Below are 14,187 nucleotides of genomic sequence, written 5' to 3'. Positions count from 1 at the left end.
TGATTGACAACCATCCCTCAAAATTCTCTTCCATTGGATTACCTAAACCGGTTGATTTGTGGAGATTTTTCTGGTAAATGCAGACTAACCGCCCCCATTTAAAGGCTACCAATTGCAGGCAATGAGAGAGAACTTTGGTTCTTACCCCCATCCACAACAAGTGTCTGGCATATATGATGCATGCTCCCCGTTTGTACTTCTGCCCATCATATTTTTCAAGGGAAATATGGCCATGCATCATTTTTTTAACAGGAATGGGCCATGCATCATATAACAACTCTTTAGATTATATATAAAGTGAACATTCTGTTTTTTTGGTGGGCAATCGTATTCCAATGTTCTTGTTTTGTTGGGTTTTGTAATTATCCATGTGGAAGAATCTGATGTAGAGATGATAATTGCTTCAAGGCGCGTTACAAATTGTCGCTTTTCTTAAGACGATAATCGCACCCACCAATCGAATGATGTGAAATAGGGATCCGCGAGTTCGCCTCCAAGATACAATAAATCCCAATAGGTAAAACCTATTAATGATTTTTGACGCTTTGCACAAGCAGAAACAATCCCGAATTATTGTTGAATTTTACAAGTCTTAGACAATTTCTAGTTTCTGTTTCTGCTGTTATTAGAAACTAGATGGCAATGGCAAAAGAAAACAGTAAGAAGGTTTAAAGAGAGTGAGAAGGAGTGCTTTGATCTCTTAGAATTCAATAGAATTTGTGAACCCCGTAATAATAGCCCAAATGGCATGTTTCTGGTCTATTTATAGACCATATGGTGTCTTTTCTGGTGGAAAAGCCCCCCTTTATGGTACCTCTACACAATGGGCATCTTTTATGGCCGTTAGATCTTGTTAGAGAATAAGATCAAAGCTGTTACTCTAATATCTGATTGTGGGATTGATCGGGCTGGATTTAGTAGTAGGACTAGATTAGGCAACTAAGATTAAGGTAGTTGCTAAGATTAGGATATTCTTTTATAGTAACCTCTCTTTCCTTGTTTATCTCCTAAAGTGCTCTATATAAGCACTAGTTAGGGTTCATTGTAATCATCCAAAATTAGTGAAATTTCTTTAATTTTTCATGGTATCAGAGCCATCGACCCTGCCTTGATTACAGCTCTAGAAGCCTCCTCCGGCGGACAATCGATGTAGCCGTTCGCCTGGACACCGTTGTTCTCCACCACATTCCTTTCTCATTGCTATAAATCCAAGCCTATCTTCATGTGCCACAAAGGCTTAAGCTGTTGGAGAAAGGCGTTATTTATCTTTTATACTTTAACACTTCCCCGCACATGTGGCCCACGTGGCAAACACGTGGCACATGTAGTCCCACTTTGGGTTGACCATCGCATGTGTATTTTTGCTATCCGGGAGGTTTGAACTCAAGACCTTTGGCTCTGATACTATGTTAACTTACCAACTTCTCCAAAAGCTTAAGCTGTTGGAGAAAGTCGTTATTTATCTTTTATACTTTAACACCATCTAATGGAAGGAGGAGTTTGCACGACTACATGTATTGCAATCTTTACATTTTGTGATGATATTTCGATTTTTCCTCTTTATAGTATTCAATGACTTGGCTTTGATCAAGGTCGAGTTTATCAACTTAATTTCATAGATTTTCAAAGTCATAATTGTATCCTTTGTTTCCTATTCCGTAGGATATCTCATGCTTTGAATAAAACAAGGCTGAAAAAGCCACTTTAAAGAAGGCTAATGGATGAAATTATCACTCTCTTGTGTTTCTCTCTACACACCCCATCTTTCATATTTAGCAAATTCTCATCCTGATGTTTATAGAGACACCCCTCTTCTCATATTTCTCCCATGCCTTGTCTCAACACTTCTCACCTCAATTTGATTTGCACACCCAAAGAAACATTTCTTCCGCTTCCTAAAATCCACATATGACATACTTTTCTTGTTGATATTTGTCGTATGCTTTCAAGTCGCTTGTTATCGCTTCTTTTCATTTTTTTTTCTCTTTTTTTCTATCCTTTTCAGTTGAGGTACTCCGTTTGATGTACATGCCTGAAATAGTCGCTCTACTCAGTTGAGGCCTTGATTTCTTGAGATTCATGCTTGAGAGAGTAGTTTCAAATTCCATGAGGATCGACTTATGATGTATAATTCCATGTTGTCCTGCCCCTCGAGGCTTCCTTTTTCCCATCGAGGCTTTGGTCCATAGTGACCCACTTTTATGCGGTTCGGTATTCCAAAAACGGCCCATGATAAGTCGCCATCGAGGCTTAAGTTCAATTCGGCCCTTTGAGGCTCTTCAACAAAGCAGCACCTTTTTTGGCAATCAAAACGTTTCCTCATCGACAACTTCAGTCCTCGTCAAGAAATCTTTGTCATCCACTTTCAGCACTGTGCATTGCATTTTGATTACATTTGTAATTTAGGGATATTGTATTGGGAATTTATTGTAATCAAACATATGTCGATTTTTCAAATTACATACGTTTGAGTGGACATTTTAGAGAATAAGATCAAATCTGATACTCTAAGATCTGATTGTGGGATTGATCGGGCTGGATTTAGTAGTAGGATTAGATTAGGCAACTAAGATTAGGGTAGTTGCTAAGATTAGGATATCACTTTTTATAGTAACCTCTCTTTCCTTGTTTATCTCCTAAAGTGCTCTATATAAGCACTAGTTAGGGTTCATTGTAATCATCCAAAATTAGCGAAATTTCTTTAATTTTACAAGATTCTATGGCCCAGATCGGTCCTGAGACGATTGTTGGGTTATGTAAAACCCCATATCTGTTAGATCGCATCTGATCGGCAACCTACGGCTCCAATTACACCAATCAGCTATTGATTGTTGGGAAGTGTCTGTTCACGATTCCAAATCATAGAGCGTATTCTTTTATTGCAGCTAATTACGAATCTCAATCAGTCTTGTCTGTACACCAACCCCAATGGCTAATTCAGCTCTTAAGCCTGGAGCCTGGAACTCAATCAAAAAGAAATTCTCTTTTGCCGGGAACTACTACTTCTAGTCTACCTACGTACACCAATCAGCTATTGATTGTTGGGAAGTGTCTGTTCACGATTCCAAATCGTACTCAATCAGACTCCAACCGATCCAACGCCCAAGATTGCACCTGCTCGGGCAACGCCCAAGGAGTGACGATGCGTATGTGCGAAGTGCAAAGTGCGCTAAAAAGCACTACTAGCACCCTACAACCCACGCCGCGCGTGTGTGACGACTGTGCGTTGCACCGTCCCGTGGTTTCACCCACGGCTAACCCATTGTGCAATAAAGCAAATAAGAGAAGTGCGTAAAGCTCTATATACCTGCCACTTTCTCTTGAAACTTTCCATTTGGGACTATTTTTCCCACCTTCCCACAACTCTCTTTTTACCTTCTCAAAAAGAAACCTTTTTTTTTTTTTTTAAATCTCGAAAGTTACAAAGGAAAAGGGGGACAAGGTTTTCCCCAGAAGACAGCCCACAATAACGTTCGAGAGTACATCACCCCCCAGAAACAAAAGAAAAGTTACATTAGAAGTTCAAAGTGGAATCCCAGGAAATTCTCCCATCACAATTTGCGAGACATGGAGGCTCAACACCCGCCTTTGCCGATGAGTCCTCCATTGAATTCGCGGATCTTTGCCTATGTACCAATTGTAGGCGGATGACTCGAATCAGATCCCTAATCTCATCGATTTTATCTAATAAGCGCCACGGTCTGTAACTTCGATTCGATGAAAAAGAAAACCTTTTTCAAAACTAAAATGTTTTTACATTAAAAACTATGTTCAAAATCCCATTTTATTTTGAAAATATCCAACACATGGATTATTGTAGATTATTCTTCTCTCTCGGGCCGTTTTGTTCTTCCCCCAAATCCGCTTCCTGTTTCACCACCCATCTTCCATTGAAAAGCTAATGCCTATTTTCTTTCATCTGCTTTTCCTTTTTTGCCCTAATCTTAGGTTCTCTTCTTCACTGTCAAGGGTTTCAAAACCCCTCCTAATCATATTTTTCTTTTTAATTGTTTGTTGCATCTGATAACTATAGAAGAAGAAATTATGTTGGACAACTTCTCCATTTGCAATAGAGAATTTTTGGGTCTCTTTCTCTTCATTTTTTTTAAAAGGTCCCCCTGGAAATCATTCACCTGCATCACACATTCAAGGATTCAGATGTCTTCCTTCTACAACAGACATCTATTGGGTATTTGATACACTGATACACAAGCCAGTCTTTTTAATTTTTTGTTGGAGCTTATAATGATACAAGGATTCATGCTAGACGGTTGGGGTCTCTTTCTTTCTGACCTTTTTTTAAAAAAAAAATCCCTTGGAAATCATTCACATGTACCACACATTCTTAACTCTCAGATTTTACATTTCATAATGAGGAGTGCTATTGATTTGATCTGGGTATTTATTTTTCTAAAGAGTACGTGGACACCTAAACTGCCATTTTCATCTGTTTTTTTTTTTTTTTTTTTGACTGTGTTATGCTTGAATGAGAAATTACAGATGTAATTTTTTTGGATCTTTGCCAATGGGAAAACTCAAGCTTGAACTCACACCATGATTATAGTCTGCTTAGGGTTGCTACAAAATATCTTGTTTTTGATGAATGAAAATGTTTAAAATAAAAAGAATGGGAGTTAAAAAGAACAGGGGCTGGAAACGTGATGCAGCATTTGATCTTCCAGGCGAGGAAGAAGTAAAAACGGCATAGTTTCTGAATATTATTACAAACACAAAAATACACTACTGAGCTATCAATGATAACTAGTTGCAGTCCCGTGCAACCCTATTTTTATGAGATTCTTTATTGAGAAACTTTAGTGCGTTAAATATTTATTGAAAAGCTTTTTTCGTTAAATGCATATTTTGCAATTTAGATGAAATCAATTTAGAAAAGTTACTAATTTTTTGGGACTCTTTATTGGAAAACTTTATTGTGTTAAATGTTTATGGGAAAAAGATACTTTATCAAGGTTTCATGTGATAGAGGAATACGTATAGATATTTTTCTAGAAAGAAATTTAGGAATTCCATAAGTGTAAAACGGTGTGCAACATCCCCTTCAAGCATTTTTAAATTTTGAAATGCAGTGGGGGTGCCACGCGGCGCCACTCCAGCTTACCACATTTAGCTTTATATATATAGTTGAACGAAAAACAAAGAATCAAATGAAGCGAATTAACATAGAAGACCATGGGCAAGACATTTAGAAACATGATCGGATTTCTTTTAAGTCTCATCATTCAAAGTAAATTAACATAAAATACCAACATAACTTAATTTTACAACTGAAACAACATATTAAACCACCAGTGAGTGAATGACAGGAAATCCTAACCATTTCGCTTAATCAACAAACATCATTTTTTTTATCACTAAAGCTCCCATTATTAGAAACAACCATAGAATAATCCACATATCAAAGTAGATCATTTTTCGTAATTCCCTTTTCATGTTACTAAGGTTAATGTCCAATTCTTTGAACTGTTGCTTCTCTAATTAATAACTAATAATTTGTAGAGTGGCACAAATTGCTTTGAATGCTTCTCGAAAAATATACAACTTCCTGAAATCCAAAGTGAACAGAAATATCATATAAGACAACTGTAGAATCTCACCTCTTATTAATTCCATTAATAAAGCATAGAACAATCATCCTCCACAAATTTTCAGTGTACCGTTGGAACTGGTGTGGTTCCAGCTATTTTTTGGGGCCTACAAATTGACATTACAAAACCACTAAACAAAATAAAAAGAGAACCGAAACAGTGAAGAAATACAAAAAGAAGTTTTAATTAGAGGGATATAATTATCAATTGAAGGTCCCCCTAATTAAAATTTGAACTGTGATAGTTCATGATACTCTTTTCTAGGTGTAATCAAACAATAAAAAACTGAAAATGGTGGTTGAATTTTTGTTTTCATTTGCATCCTATTTATCTATCATATATTTTGATCATTATATAGTCATTACTTGCAAAAGTAATTTCATTTGTGTAGAAAGAAATCATAGGATGCTTATGTAAGAAATAAGGCCTAGGGATTAAAATAACAACCGACATGTTCCCCAGCCATACCAAATCCAAAAGCCCTGGCAATCTCAGATGTAAAAAGGCTAAAACCAAAACACGATGCTCTGTTTCTGTTCTTCAACAACAACAACAAAGGTAAAAATCTTGTAGAATCTAACAGTCCCACCTCACTGTTGACTTTGTCACTACATAATGATAAATGATAGAAATAGTAATAATAGAAAAGTGGGAAAAAAAAAGACATTATCGAGGAAGCAAAGATGGTGTTTTTTAAAAACTGTTTAGGTTTAATCCCAGATAAATTTTTTGAAAATAAGAGAAAACAAAAAATAGAAGCAGCTGCAATTGTTACTCCTTATGTTGTCATCATCCACCCTTTTTTTTCATTGGGATGAAACAAGAACCAATGGAAGAGATTAATACATGGAGAGGGACTACAGAGCACAAACAAAGGGTTGAAGTATGACCTCCAAAAAGAAAATCACAGGAGATTTATAAGGAAAAAGCCAAGTTAATAGCAAAAAACTGACTTTATTGAATAGAGATTTGCAGCCTAATCACAGGAGATTGAAAGAAAGTTGTCTGCAGCCTAATCACGGCTCCATGACTTGCTACCCCTTCTTCAGTTTCTATTTCACTCCTCTATATCAAAGCCTTTTCTAACTGGTTTTAATTAGGATCTCCTGAAGAAGGATGGGGTACACGACCTGCAAGAAGAACATCAAACTTGTCCATCGTGTGATTATACATGATATTCATTTAAGGAGAAACAATTTATAATGATATCCATCTAAATAATTTATGACCCCCTTTCCACCAAGGGGCTGTTATATCATAGAAACCTTCAACAATACACAGTAAGAGTATTATACAGTAAGTCAAAAGAAGAAAAATCAACAATATAAACAAAATCCAAAACAGAGCCTTAAAAAAACCAACACAACAGTTCTTCAACCCCCAAGAACTAATTAAAAAAATGCCAATTCCAGCGAAACAAAACGCAACCCAAAAAAAGAGAGGTGGTTAGTGGAAACCTTTGGAATTGTGAGCACTCACTACTCTGTTGTCGCTGGATCATCTGAAAAATGGGGGGGGGGGGGGGGGTGTTGGAAGAATTAAGGAGGAGAAGGGAGAGGGAGGGAAGATACAATCGTGAATTCGATTTTATTTCTTAGTTTTGGAAGCTATGAAGGATAATGGGAAAGATTTTTGGGATGCAGGAAGCGGCCGAAGATTTTGCTTCTTTTTTTTTTTCACTACAAATTGTCACGTTGAAGAGAAGGAATGTCAAAGATTTTCCAAGATTTACATGCTCTTTTAAAGGCCATATGTAGATATTTAGGTGACATTTGATTTTTTTAAGCCCAAACGTCGGACGATTGACGTTTCCATGATTTAGGCAGTTACGATTGACGTTTCGTGATCTACGCAGTGTTTAAAGCCAAACTTTTTGTGCAGTGAATGATTTTTAAAGCAATTATCAATTCAGGGTATAGAAGGGGTGCCACCTAGCACACAACTCTGGAAAAAAGTAAAATTTTAAAAGGGAAGAAGAATCAACACAGAGATTGTAAATTTATTTATAATGAGATAACTGTAATGTTTGTAAAGTTTTAACTTTAGGGAAGAATTTCTGCTTTTATTACGGGATATAAATGGGCCCTACACAGACCATACGATGTATATTCGTGGGCTATACATCGTGGAAACGTTTATATTTGCTATGCAGAGGGTTTGACAAACTGACAATACAAAATGGAAGTGTGTATATTTTTGCTGTGCAGAGGAGCTGACACGTGGCACCCCCACGGCTTAGAGGATTCCGCTTTACTTATATATATATAGGATTACCATATCACTTTTGTGAAAGACTAGAACATCTTAAACCCTAGCAAACATGGTTGATTGAGTGCCAAAGATTAGGCTCTCTATGTTTTGGATTTTTAGAATTCTTTTTTACTCCAACTGATTTCTGGACTTAAAATTGCTTTAGGTCGTGTGAGTTTTGGATTTTCATAATTGATTTTGAGTCCAAAACTTATTATTGGATTGAAAAATTGCTCCAGGCTGGATCCCTTTGTATTTTGAGTCTAAAACTGATTATTTCCCTCAAAATTGCACCAAGCCCTGTTAAATCCTCAGTTTATATGAATGTTTCTCTCATATCCTCTAAAAACTTTAATGAGATTTTCTGAGTTTTACTTTCTTCAATGATGAAATTGGATTCTTTTCATGTGGTTTGTTAATTCATGTTTAAATAGATGCTTTATGTCTAAACTAGGTGTTCTTCGCAAGGTTGCCAGGGCGGGAATCGAAAGCGGGAATCGAAGGCTCCGGCGATGGTTGGGAGCGGGAATCGTGGGTTCTCTGGAGATTCGTCGGGATTCGCTGGGGATTCGTCTGGAATTCGCCGGGAGTCGCTGGGGAGTTGGGAATCGCCAGGAATTCGTCGGGGATTCGCCTGGGAATCACGGTTCACAAAATTGAGAGTCGGGTTTCGACGAATCCGAACCGCAATTCCCAATTTTCAAGGATTCAATTCTATTCCCTAATCCGATCCGCGTTCCGGGGAATCTGGATTCCCCAGTGCAGGGAACGAATCCTGCTTCCTTGGTTCTTCATTTAGGTAAGAACCAACCAATGTCAAATATTGGTTTTTTATACTTTATAATGTTTTAATCAATATGCAATGTTAGCAATTATTTAGGTCATATTTGTTTAAGAATATGCCAACCGATTGTGAGTTCAAAACCAATTATTGGACTCAAATTTACGTTTAATTTTGAGTCCAATTATTAGTTTTGGACTCTTTGCATAATCTCAGGTGAACAGGGACTTAAATTCTCTATTCGTAATAGTTTTAATGCTTCTTTTATTTAACCATTGAAATCCCAATAGGCAAACCAAGAGGGGGGTGAATTGGGTCTAATTAAAAATCTCTATAATTTGCAATTTATTTAAACCCTAGAAATTAAGCATGCAACCAGCCCTTCTTAATTTATGGATAGATCGGTAAAAGATATTACCACAAATATTGCACAAGGAGATGAGAGGGAAAGAGGTAATGAACACAAGATTTAATGTGGTTCGGAGCAAGTCCTACGTCCACACTACACGTCCGCACGTGGCTTCCACTATCTCGATCCTCCTTCAAATGGCCGGATCAATGAGTCAATTACAATCATCAAGCTTCTCCTTTCTTGGGCCGAAGCGTAAGACCCCTCACAATCAAGCTTCTCATTTCTCAAGGGCCAAAGCATAAAACCCTCTTACAAATGTCTTCTCCTTTCTCAAGGGTCGAAGAACAAAGCCCTCTCTACAAACAAGCTTCTTCTTCTATGGGGTTGAAGCGTAAAACCCTCTTTACAAATAGATGGAAGAAAGAAATGAATGTTCTCAAGCCTCTAAAAGGCAAATACAACTCTCAAGCTCACTAAATCTCCAAATGATTGAAACTAAATGCTTATGGAGATCCTCTTGACAAGAAATGAATGCAAGTTTAAATGCACAAGAGGTAGAAGATGATTCATTTTGATTTTTGAAGGTTAAAGCTCTAGGGTTTGAAGAGTAATATCTCAAAATGTTGGAATGAAGGTCTTTAATGGTGTTTAAATAGCCCTAGCACATTTAAGACCGTTTGGGGGCAAAACCGTAATATTTTGGTCAAGAAAAAGTAGACTACGCAGAGCCCCAGCATCTAGTTTTCAAGACCAGGGTGGTCGACCGAGGTACGACGGTCGCCCGCCCTTATCGGACGCTTCTTTTTAATTTCAAATTTCAAACCGTCGTGGTCGACCGGGATGACCCGGTTGCCCGCCAAGACATTCTTGGACGGTTTCTTGATTTTTAGAAAACCCATCCGCGGTCGACCGGATCTACTAGGTCGACCGGCCCGCCTTTGTTTGGAGGTTGCTGGAATTCCAGTCATCCTTCCGCGGTCGCCTGGGATGGCCCGGTCGACCGACCCTGTTTTGAAAACTTGATTTTGAAAATTTAGTTCAAGGGACTTTGGGCCAAGGTCTTTCGGCTTTAGATATGTGTTTTCAAATGTCTTTTAGGAGTTGTAAAAATAATTTTAAAATACTAAATCATGCAAACACTAAATGCCAAGAGGACTCCAATGCATTATAAAGTAAATAAACCTTGAATCTTCTCTTGCTTCAATCTTCTTGATCGCTTGCATGATCCGTTCATTGTCTTGAGATAGTCTTCAAACTTGTTCTAGCGTTTGTGGTTCTCTTGATTCTTCGATAGACTATACGGCTTGAAGGTTGACCACCAAGACTTGACTTTTTCTAAGACTAGCTCTTGTTCTTCTTGCTTCAAGTGTTGATATAAATGTAACCTGTCTAAATCACAACACTAGCAAAACCATTAGCATCATATAATCAATTTGAGTTTGTAGATTATCAAAACATAGATAGGGTTGAATCCTTGGGCTTACAATCTCCCCCTTTTTTTATGATGACAAACCAAATTGATTATGAGGTGGAAGCTCCTCTTAGGGATTGACAAATGTAAATCTAGCTCCCCCTTAATCTATGCTTATAATAAACATTTCAAATGATGATATTAAGCATGTTTAGCAAGTTTTTAGCATGGAAGCACAATAAGCATAGAATTTGGGAGCAGCCCTTCTTCAAGTCATTTTCTTCATGACCTTCCTTTAAGTGATTCCCTTTATGGCTTTTGTCACTTTCGTTGTATCACCAAATAATGTGAACCCACCTTCTCTGAAGAAACCAAAACATAGGGAGGGGCCTACCAGTTCATGTTTTGTGTTGGCAAGGAAATGGTGCCACTGTTGCATATCAAAATGCCTCCCATTCTATAATATGTTTTGTAAGGGAAGTGGGCCTGCTATGAATGTTGTGATGGGAGTGTGGCTATTGTCATTACCCATAGCCCCATACTTTTGATATTAACAGCCCCATCCCCTTAATAATAACAGTCTTTATAGCTTTGTTTTGACAGCCATCTCTTTGATAATGATAGTCCTATTTCACCTTGATAAGGGCAACCTTTACAACTTAATTCACAGTTTTTTTTTAATTTATTTATGGCATTACCAGTTGTATATTTTAGTCTTTATCTCAAATGTCAGCACTATAAGTGGTACCAATGCAATTCTCCTTTTAATGTAAGCATTATGAGTTATATAGGATCGGTCCCTGTTTTATATCCCGCTCATTTATTTCATCTCCAGTCCATTTATTTGCAGTTTAGTTCTTGATCTATGAGTAGTCCAATTCTTGTTCTATGTGCAGTTTATTTATTTGAAATTCAACCCCTACATCTTTGTGATATGTACATCCCCCATATACCTTGTATAATATTTGCACCCCTCACATCCTTATGATAGTAGCAGCCATTCCCTCATGATAATGACAGCCCTAACACCATTGATGTCAAGCAACCCATAAATCTCATGGTTTAATAGTTCATACATGTCTTTCCAGTCTTAGATCCTCACTCTTATTTGTGTGGGCCTGGTGTGATCTGGTCATTTCCCATGATAGTGTGAATTATATTTTTGGGGATAGTATACTATAGAGGATATCTTGTAGTTACATATGAGGATGGCTGATTGAATAGGCTTCCTTTTTTACATTTTCTTGGGACCTAGTCTTAGTATAATCTTGCTTAGGAAGTTGATGGATGCACCAATGGGCTTGATCAGTTCAGTTCATGATAATTTTAAGGATAATGCTCTTCAAAACCAATTGATATTTGGACTAGTGTAGTAATTGAAAGGTGGTAGCGTTAATATCATTTTCCTTGGCGAGTGACATGACTCTAGTTTCTATCTCTCCTTTAATTGAATTATGAAGAGGTAGCAGGAGGGTTAAAGTGATGCTTGTGAGATTCTTTGAACAAGATAAGTTGATGTACTGAAATAATCTTAAAAAAAAACTAAATTCATGGCAATGGATGTTGGATGTGGGAATTATGGTTGGATTGAGGGATATTAGAATCTTAAATGTTTCAACATGATCTTGTCCGTGTCAGTATTGATATGTCTCAAAATAAAAGATATGAAAATATGTAACTAAGACTGAAAGCCTGGCTTGCTCATCCTAGGTTTGATTGGGTTGAGAAGATTGTGATGATTTCCTAACCTCCTCTAGTCATTCTTAATGTATTGATATCACTTTGATTCACTCCAATAATTTTAGGATATCAGCTTACTGATATGTGTTGATGTATTTGTATAGCTGAAATTATTTAATTTCTGAATTGATAATGAGTTGTTTGAGTGTCCGTTGTAATGTGCAATATATAACAGTTTTAGAGAATTGAACAAATGTTCTGTACCTTCATCTATATAATCTATCACACAGTTGTTGTCTCATTTTGTAAATTTTATATTACCTTTAGTGATGCTTATAAGATAGTAATGGTGCCACTGTGGTTAATGACATCAATTTTATCATAATTGGAAGTGACTCTTGTATATGTTGGGTTTTAAAAGGTAAGTGTTAAGGAATAATACTAAAATAAATAATAATAATAGTAATCACAGAATATGCTACGTAGTACCTAAAGTTTTTATTTAAGTATATTGCGTATTTGAGGATTTTTTTTCATATAGTGTTTTCAGTTTTTATCATGCTTTGTGCTGTGCTAATGCTATTTTGTATAAGAAATTGCATGTTTCTAAATTTGTGGTGACAACTGATGGAAGGGCTACTATGAAGTGGTGTGTCTTCTGGAAAATATATCTATGCTCGGATAGTATTAGAAAAGTATTGTCTTTACTTGTTGTAGCCTATTCATTATGATGGCGATGAAGGAGTCATCCTAAGCCCATCCTTTAGGGGGATTTGCATAGTCCTAATAGTATTTCCTTCTTTTTTCTCTCTTATAAAAGACTAGCTTAGTATTTTAGTTAAATACCTTTTTAGACACTAGTTCTCCCTCATTGCAAGGGCAATGAAAGAGTCATCTAGAGCCTTAAGAGACATATTCTGTTTCTCTAGGCAGTTCTCCTTTGGAAACAAGCCTTGGTCTTTGTAGCAGGTTACTCTTAGTAGGCTTGCCCAGCCTCATGTTAAAACAGGTTACTCTTGGGAGTCTGTCCTTAGCCAGAAATTCTTTTCCATTAGCATATGAGTCAGTCCTTAGCTAGAGAGTCAGTCTTTCTTTCAGGAGTCAGTCCTATCATCATAGGGATTAGGATTCTTTCCAATCTCTTATCAAATCATGTGATTTTTATCCACTCTTGCAAGGTATATGATGCTGTCCAACCCTTGCAGAGTCGTGATTCTGTCTTTTTTCCCCGCAAAGCATAGGATATTGTCCAACTTTTGCGGGATATCTGGAGTTTGTCATACTCTTATGATGATAGGGATTTGTCATCTTGAGTCAAAAACACTTGAAAATTCAAAAAATATCTAAAAACCAAAAATCTCAAAAGTCAAGAGTCATTAGGAGTAGTTAGGAAATTCTGTTCCGAACTACGTTTGCTTGATCCCTTTCCACAGGGTACGTAGTGCAGCTGGTGTGATCTTTATCCCAGGTCCAGCCAAACATTTCAAAATAAACATTTCAAACTCTCCAAAAATACAAAAATTATTCAAAACCTTTTTTCAAAAAGATCTTCCTATAGAGTTAGGAGTCTGTCCTAGCTGTTTGGGGTGTTTTAGAGTTACGAGTCTGTCTTCTTATGGTGTGTCCTGTCGTGTGAGTGTCCCTAGAGTTAGGAGGCCTCAAGTTGATCGGTTAGACATTTAGTCGAACTGATGGCTAGACTAGGAAGCATATAGTCAGCCCATGGTTTTCATTAGGCTGCACAGCCTAGATACACATAAGATATAGGGCCCACCTGCATTAGCTTAAGGCTAATCAACTTACATTAGTTAAGGCATATAGAGAGTCCTAAAAATTACAATTCACTTGAATTTAAGCAATCGTACAAAAAACTTTAAAAATCAGTCGAGTCTAGTGGATCAAGTCTAGGATAGCGGTTCTAGATGGTTAGGCATCGTAGTTTAGAATAGGTCATCGAACTACGTTGATTCTGATTCTTCCCGAGGCCGGGATACGTAAAGCAGCCAGGGTGGATGGCTATTCTGGTCCGAGTCAAGTATTGCATTAGAGTTTTAGGATTCGTCTTGTCGAGTCGTGTATAGAATTGAATTGTGTTGTGTGTTTTGCT

The 14,187-nt window shown here is 37.1% G+C and overlaps 1 protein-coding gene across 1 annotated transcript in view; it reads left to right on the top strand.

Annotated features, from left to right (window-relative positions):
• The window catches only part of LOC143858377 (2-alkenal reductase (NADP(+)-dependent)-like), a 29,046-nt gene that overhangs the window by 12,195 nt on the left and 2,664 nt on the right, over positions 1 to 14,187 (top strand). The window lies entirely within an intron of this gene.

Source organism: Tasmannia lanceolata, unplaced genomic scaffold (assembly GCF_043159265.1).
Source record: "Tasmannia lanceolata isolate RefF3 unplaced genomic scaffold, GAP_Taslan_0.1 ptg000026l, whole genome shotgun sequence".
Classification (NCBI taxonomy): Eukaryota; Viridiplantae; Streptophyta; class Magnoliopsida; order Canellales; family Winteraceae; genus Tasmannia; species Tasmannia lanceolata.
This window is presented reverse-complemented; position numbering and strand designations above follow the sequence as displayed.